The following is an 8,828-nucleotide window of genomic DNA, read 5'->3' as shown; positions in this document are numbered from 1 at the left end:
GAGCATTTAACAGCCTGCAGACCTTGACTATGTGAAATCCTGCTTTGGAAAATGTCGGCTACCTAACATGTCCTGGAAGGTCCCGTTTACCGTGTATCGTGCAGGGCGAAAAGAAATAGTGTTCTCTGCACATATCTCTGGGGTAGCCACCTCCATTCTTGTCATGTTGCCTCTGGTCTTTTCTCATTCTCTCTTTAATACAATGCTTATAATATTTTAACAGGCGTGAGAAATGGCAGATAAAATCATTGTAAACTTTTGCAAATATAGGGGTAATATTCCTTGAAACGCAAGAATTTAAATGGATACTTCCGTGGCAGGTACAGCTCCATGTGGCTTTGGAATTACATAGCTTTTGGTTCTGGTCTTTTTTTTTCCCCCTAAAGGTTTTTTGAATTGTAACTGCTTGTATATAATGAACGTTGATTTATTGAAACTGAGAGCAGTATAATCCTTGCTGCTTAAATAAGCTCCATGATTCGTAAAGCTCCAGAGGTTTTCCAACTGTAGCCCTAACCCAGACTCGTTAATAAAACAAAGAGAATAGTATATTCAGTCATCTAACTTTAAAATACAGTCCCACTCATACCGCAAGATAGCAGGAATACGCAAGAAAATATTTTCTCATTAATTCAGAAGGACAGCCTAAAGTATGATAACTAGAAAAAATGATTCAACTTTCTATATTTGTGTATTATATTCAACTTAGTTGGTTCTAAATGCCATTTTTTTCTTAAAACAATTATGTTTTAGAAAATTATCATGCTGGAAATTGTGACAAAAACTTATACCCAGATGACAAAGTGTACTTGGCCCTCCGTCCAGGGATTTCGCTCCCAATCCATCCCTTTATAATGTTCAAATCCAGATTTGAAATAATGCCAGGCATTTTCTGAGAATGGAGGTCAGAGGTCCTTGTTGGCTCATCCAAAACCTACTAAAAGTCTCCTGGGATCCAGGAAACGGAAGAAAATACTTAATTAGAAATATGGCCAACAGTTAAGTCTCACTTGAGTCTTTACGGTGAATCAGTCAACCGTGGGGGAAATCAATCAACAATTAACACCGAATTGTTGAGTGATTTCCTTAGGTTTAGCACTACTGTTACATGCTGTGGAGGATTTCCAGAGTATCTTAACAGGAAATAATCAAGGACTAAAACTCTAGTTTTAGGTCACAGTTGCTCAACGGGTTTCAAGGTAAGAAAGCTCCTTAATCTAAAATTCAGCAAAAATCCAGACCCACATACCCTGCAAGTCTAAAATGTATTTCAAATAAATGCTGTGTTTACTACATTTTCAAGTGCTTACTCAATAACATTAATAAGTAAAAAATGAGATAAAGACCCAAACAAAACAGACACTTGAACAAAGTTTTGCATATCAACACAGAGCATACTGTTAAACTTTTTTACTTACCCGAGATCTAAAGTTAGATGGCCGTCTTTAAGTTAACTACAAATTGCTTCTTTGCTAAGCTGGAACGTAGGAGGCTATTTATACTGCAAATATACTAAAACTGGGCTTCTATCCCTTTGTGAGCCACAATTGTAAATCCATCTAGCAATTTTAAGTCAATGATCAGCAGAGGAATCATGGAATTAGTATGGATGTGTCAGTATGACATGAAAAAACAGTAACAAAACATTTAAAGAGTATGCTTTATGTTGGGTGATGTCACCCTGTAGAAAGGACCAAGTATTCTCATGATTCAACGACAACTACATTGTGTGCCTTCTTGCCAATCTAACATTAAAGGCCTCAGTTGATTTTTAAGTAACAGCTATGCATTTAAAGGAATGTCTTGGTAAGCTATTGATACACAAAAGTTTGTTAAGGTGTGTTTGGATCTTTTGGGCTTGTCTGGCTCAAGTGGTAAAGCATCTGCCTACAACTCAGGGGAGTCGGGTTTGATCCCTGGGTCAGTAGGATCCCTTGGAGAAGGGAATGGCTACCCACTCCGTTATTCTTGCCTGGAGAAGTCCATGGACAGAGGAGCCTGGCAGGCTATCCAAGGGGTCACAAAGAATCAGGCATAACAGGATAACTTTCACTTTGGATCTTTAATTCATTTATTACTTATTAATGTTGTGTATTATTTAGTAAACACACAAGATAATACATCTATCTATAATTTAAGTGTTTAGAAAGAATTGCCTTGAGCTGGACAGGAACAGTGCGTCTTTATTATTTGGTTACTGGAGGAAATTAAGAGGCTAGATTCTGCTTGAATGGCGACAGTGTCCACTGAAGCAGTTTGGACAGTGGCACTCACTGCCGCATTCTTCACAATAACTTTTTTTTCCTTTGCTGCTCGGCTTGTGGGATCTTAATTCCCTGATCATAGATTGAACCTGGGCCTTTGGCACTGAAATTACTAAGTCCTAACCACAGGACCGGGAGTTGGTGAAGGACAGGGAGGCCTGGTGTGCTGCGATTCATGGAGTGGCAAAGAGTCGGACACGATTGAGTGACTGAACTGAACTGAACCACAGGACCACCAGGGAATTACCCTCCACAATGACTTTTAAAACCATCTATGTGAAGATAGGTAAAGATATTAATAGAGTTGAAAAATGGAAAAAATTGAGGAGGACCATGGAATGGGGTGTTGAACAAGGACAAGTTTATACTCATTAATCCAGGTTATTAAATTCTATTGTGTAATCAAGATATGGAGGTTTTTCTAGCTCTACCCTTATAAAAACTGAAATAAAGATACATTTATTGTACTTCAAATCAATACATCTTAAACCATGGTATGGGTAAAAATCAATAGGAAGAGCTATCTGAAATGCAGATTACATGGACTCCACCCTCCCAACCCAGATCCAGTAGATCTGATCTGAGGTGGGGCCAGCTTTTTATTTTGGAAAATTCTAAACCTAAAGAAAAGTTACAAGAGAATGCAACAAATGCCAAATGTTTGTCACACCAGTTAACAGTTCACTACATCTGTTTTCTCTCATATTTATCCATGACGTTTTCTTAACTTCTGAAAGTCACAGACATAGACTGTTCAGTCCTAATGCTTCAGTACTGCATCCTAAAAACAATGATACTCTTTTCATAAAAGCACAAAAGTATCATTATACTCCCAAATTTACTGTTGATGTGATAATAACTATAAAACTATCTATATTCAACATTTCTCAAATGTCCCAGTAATTTACTTTGTGACCTTAAAAACAAATATCTAGGATTTTCTCATCAGAAATTCTATTACATATACATGTGTATACATTGTGTGTGTGTGTAGTGTGTGCTTGTGTGTCTTATGACCTCATAAATCTGGTTTGGCTGTTTTTCATGTCTGTCATAACACTGACATTTTTGAAGATTCCAGACCAGTTTGTTTTGTTTCTTAGTTTTAGAATGTCCCTCACTTTTAATTTCTGTGATCATTTCCTTATTAAAGATTTGTCTTCAATATTTTTGGCAAGAATATTACATGTAGGTGGCAAAGCATCTTCCCCAATCCTTCAGGTTAGGAGGTGTTAGAATCACCCATTACCCCTGTGCGATTTTGATTCAAGTTAGTCTAAAAACAAAACAGTTTCCCAGGCGACTCAGTGGTAAAGAATCTGCCTGCCAAGCAGGAGATGTGGTTTTGATCCCTGAGGGGGAGGAAATGGCAGCCTACTCCAGTATTCTTTCCCGGGAAAAACCCCATGGACAAAGGAGCCGGGCAGGCTCAGGGCAGGCTCAGTCCATGGCGTTGCAAGAGTCAGACACGACTTAGCAACTAAACAATGACAGACAGCACTTTGACAGGAACCTGCTTTTAAAAACATTATTTTAAAAGAAATATGTATATATATGTGTGTGTATATATATATATATATATATATATATATATATTCTTTGCAGTGATACTGAAGTCTCTGGTCTAGGACCATACCTTTTATAAGGTGTGAGAGACCATGGCAGTGTCTAAGAATGGAATAAATGATGATGCCTTTGGAAAAAAAAAAAAAAAAAACTTGAAAATTTATGTTTTATTTGAAGAAATAAAACTTGGTCAGAGTTCTGTATTATCAGCTCAAATCCTTTATTTAAACTGCTAAAAGCATTCAATTCAGTTCAGTTCAGTCACTCAGTCGTGTCCGACTCTGCCACCCCATAGTCTGTAGCATGCCAGGCTTCCCTGTCCATCACCAACTCCCGGAGTTTACTCAAACCCATGTCCATCGAGTCAGTGATGCCTTCCAACCATCTCATCTTCTGTCACCCCCTTCTCTTCCTGCCTTCAATCTTTCCCAGCATCAGGGTCTTTTCAAATGAGTCAGTTCTTCGCATCAGGTGGCCAAAGTATTGGAGTTTCAGCTTCAGCATCAGTCCTTCCAGTGAATATTCAGGACTAATCTCCTTTAGGATGGACTGGTTGAATCTCCTTGCAGTCCAAGGGACTCTCAAGAGTCTTCTCCAACACCACATTTCAAAAGCATCAATTCTTTGACACTCAGCTTTCTTTATGGTCCAACTCTCATATTCATATATGACTACTGGAAAAACCATAGCTTTGACTTGACAGACCTTTGTTGGCAAAGTAATGTCTCTGCTCTTTCATAAGCTGTCTAGTTGGTCATAGCTTTTCTTCCAAGGAGCAAGCATCTTTTGATTTCATGGCTGCCATAACCATCTTGATTTTGGAATCCAAGAAAATAAAGTCTGTCACTGTTTCCATTGTTTCCAGTCTATTTGCCACGAAGTGATGGGGCTGGATGCCCTGATCTTAGTTTTCTGAATGTTAAGTTTAAACCAAGTTTTTCACTCTCCTCTTTCACTTTCATCAAGAGGCTCTTTACTTCTTCTTCACTTTCTGCCATAAGGGTGGTGTCATCTGCATATCTGAGGTTATTGATATTTCTCCCGGCTGAAAGCATTAACAACAAATAAACAACTAGTATGGTATATGACATAGTGCTGGGTCCTTGCAGACACCAAGAAAATTAAAGGGGGGCACAATTCTTGCTTTGGATCCAATTGAGAAAGTGAAAGAGCACATACAAACAACTTGAGAACAATTTTCAGTCAGTTGATTAAAGATTACAAAACTTTGTAATACTTGGTGAGAAAACATACTCTTATGTTGTTGGGAGTTTAGTGTAATATTTTTGAGGCTATTTTAGCAGTATGAAGAATTAGATTGCACACGTCCTTTGACCCAACAATTCCAGTTAAGAGTTTTAGACTGGGCATGTAATAGCACAAGAACCCAAAACTCTGTCCCTCTTGCCCACCTGTCATCTCCTTCCCCACCCCCACTCCCCTCAGTGCACATTCCTTTCCTCATTATTTTGAGACAACTTAAATGCCTGCCAAAATAAGATTGGTTAATAAGTTATATGCCATGTACATTAGTTAGTCTCTTCTGGGAAGAGAGAATAGACACGCTTTCCTTATTTCTTACACTTAATACAAGTCAAACCCCTGCATGTTACATATACAGCAAACCCAAGAACACTGAGAGGTAGAGAAACTAGGAACTTGGAGATGGACTTGGTGGTAAGTTCCCTGGGTTTTCCTCTTGTGTCATGTATCCCCAGTTGGAAATGAAGAAGTCAGCAACCCAGAAAAGCTAACAGGCAACAGATCAAAAACAAGGTCCAGCAAAAGTCTGCTCCTTCTATCCAGAAGCTGAAGAAAAGGGGCATCCTGGGGAGACGGAAAAGCTTCAGACAATAATCTATTCCAGCCAAACACCAAAGAAGAAACTAAACTGTGGTCCTACTCACAACCACACCAGCAAAGGCCAAGGGGGAAGCCTATGATTCCACCCCCACAAGAATCATGGGGCACCTTGGTATTCCCACCACCACTACTGTGGTGTCACAGAGACCTCAGGGAAGCCTGCACTTCCATACCCAGCAGGCAGTAACCAAGGCACTGTTTCCTCCTTACTGAGGTGGTGGCAATTCAGAATATCAGCATGCTCGCCATCTCACAGTGGCAACAAGGTCACTTGTCACTGTGCTGGTGGAGAGCACCTGGGAGCTGGAATTCCCAGCCCCGCCCAAGAGTAACAAGGGGCACCTCCCTCAGCTGTCCCCTGAGGCTAGTAGGGAACTGGACTTTCATCTCCTGGCAATAGAGAGGTAGTGCCAGAGAGTGTCAGAGAAAGCCAGCTAAAACAAAAGATTTAAATAAGATCTAATAACCATGTGAAAAAAATGCTCATTATCGCTGGTCACTAGAGAAATGCAATCAAAAGCACAAGGAGATGGCACTTCACAGCCGTTAGAATAGCCATGATTTAGAAAACCAGCAACAGCACAGAAAATAATAAGTGCTGGCAAGGGTTGGGAGAAACTGAAACCCTTGTACATTGTTGCTTATGGTGACTCTTCAAAAATAAACTCAGTGAGAATTCCCTGGCAGTCTTAAAATCAAATTGTCAGCAGAGCTGTCTCTGGTCCTTCTGGAGGTCTTAGGGAAAAATCTGTTTTTTCCTTTCCCACCTTCTAGAGGCTGCCCATATTCCTTGGCTCCTGGCCACATCCCTTTGCTTCCATTATTGTCACATCTGCTCTAACTCTGACCTTCTTCCTTTCCTCATATAAGGACTTGTGGTTCCAGTGGGTCCACCTGGATAATCCAGAATAATCCCTCCACCTGGGACCTTTAACTTAATCACACCTGAACAGTCCCTTTTGCTATGCAGGATAACATAGTCACAGGTTTGGGGGATTAGGATGTAGACATATTTGGGAAACATTATTCTGCCTGCCACAATGACCAATCAGCTTTTTTGAATAGTGTATAGAGAACCAAGAGGAGACAGTAAAGACATTATTAGAATAAAGTTGAAAAGTTTCTAAGAAGTTGTGCATTTTAGTCCAAAAGTGGCAAAATGATTTTTTTTTTTTTTTTTTGCTTCTTTTATTCTTAGGTTAAACAAACCAATGACCAATGACACAAAGTGTTTGTTTTTCGCTGCTGGCGGTAATTTCTTACACATATAGTAAGCACTTAAGTATTTTTGAATGAATGAGTGAATAAGAATAAATAGTAGAACTACAAAGATCAAGGAATATTATCGATTTCCTATAGTGATTTGTAATGTTGATATGCTGTTTAAATTACTCTTTAAAATTTCTTTTCAAGATTAAAACTACTCCTGCTATTCATATTCAAAAAGGATACATCCTGATGTCTGTCCCCTTTAGCTTATATGACCATTTCTGTCCTCTGGATTTGTAGGCCTGCATTTATTTACTAAAATGATGATGATTTACATAAAGGTGCTTTTAAAAAAAATATTTGTTTTTATTTCTTTGCACCAGGTCTTAGTTGCTGCAAGCTGCAGTATGTAGGATCTTTAGTTGCACCTGTGGGATCTAGTTCCCTGACCAGGGATCTAACCCAGGCCCCCTGCATTGAAAGCATGGAGTCTTAGCCACCAGACCACCAGGTAAGTCATTACATAAGAGTGCTTTTAATAAGCTGTTTTAAACTATCTGGACTGTAAAACACACTGAGTTCTACTTGCAATTTTTTATCTTACTTTTTTGTTGCACCAACAATAATTTTAAAACAATAAAGGACATTTTAAAAATAAAATTTCTCCTAACCCTACTACATTAAAGATCAAAGCTCAGCGTTTTCCTCCTGTTCACTGCTCCATCCAATATCACCACGGCTTTGGCGCTGTTACTTCTGCCGATGCTGTTTGTGAATTTTGTATGGTGAATTTGCCCACATTTAAGAGTGGGCCTAGAGCACGGGCTGGATACTGGTGCTCCTTAGGTCCGATCTGTGCATCTGGAGCTGGGGTGCAGTAGACATAGAAGTGAAGTGGCAGTTTAAAGACTTCATTTCCTTGGAATAAATCCAGCCATTCTTCAACTGTTCAGGCTTCATGATTTTTACCATACTTGAGTACCATCTGAATTATTTACCTAATTTTTTTATAAGTCAATTTACATTTACTTTTCTTGAGTTAAATCACAGGTTTAATTTGTTGTATTTTCTAATACTGATTAAAATAACTACCTGTGGGGACTTGCCTGGTGATCCAGTGGTTAAGACTTTGTACTCCCAATGCAGGGGGTCCCCAGGTTCAGTCCCTGGTCAGGGAACTAGATCCCACATGCCGCAGCTAAGACCTGATGTGGCCAAATGAATGAATATTAAATAAAATAATTACCTAAAATATAAAAATAAATACTGTGAATCAATATAGTTCATCTGAACTTTTCTGTTTGGGATACACTGTTTCAGATGGATTGTAGACCTATGAAATCTATAGTCATTAGCCAGACCATGGCAGAGGGAAATTAGATCTTGGTTTCCAGTTTTGAATTCTGAGTGAAAGGCCAGCTAAAATCGGTGACTAGCCAGATAATATTAATCATCAGTTGTTTCTGATGAAAGCTTTTTAAAATTATAAGACTTAAAAAGTGGGGGCACCACTCTGCCATCTTCCTGACTCCCATAGAGAGGCTGAGGTGATGCATAACTAGCTGGTGTTCCCTGACCTAGTTACACTAACTGTTTGGGAAGGCCTTTGAGTCTGAAAAGAGAAGGTGGTCAAGGCATCGTGCCCTTTGCTTGCTGCTGCTACTACTGCTGCTAAGTCACTTTAGTTGTGTCCAACTCTGTGTGACCCCAAAGACGGCAGCCTACCAGGCTCCACCATCCGTGGGATTCTCCAGGCAAGAGTACTGGAGTGGGGTGCCATTGCTTTCTCCGCCTTTGCTTGCTAGAAGCTTCTGTTTTTCTTTTCCTTCAAAATCCTTTGGAAAAGTAAATTTTTATACTTACAGTTGATCCAAAGAAAAGAAATTATATAGGCTGTAGTGTCATTGAATAAGCTTTGGAAGAGGG

The sequence above is a fragment of the Cervus elaphus genome, chromosome 19, assembly GCF_910594005.1.
Source record: "Cervus elaphus chromosome 19, mCerEla1.1, whole genome shotgun sequence".
NCBI classification, from domain to species: domain Eukaryota; kingdom Metazoa; phylum Chordata; class Mammalia; order Artiodactyla; family Cervidae; genus Cervus; species Cervus elaphus.
The sequence above is the reverse complement of the archived record's forward strand: the minus strand, read 5'-3'. Positions refer to the sequence as shown.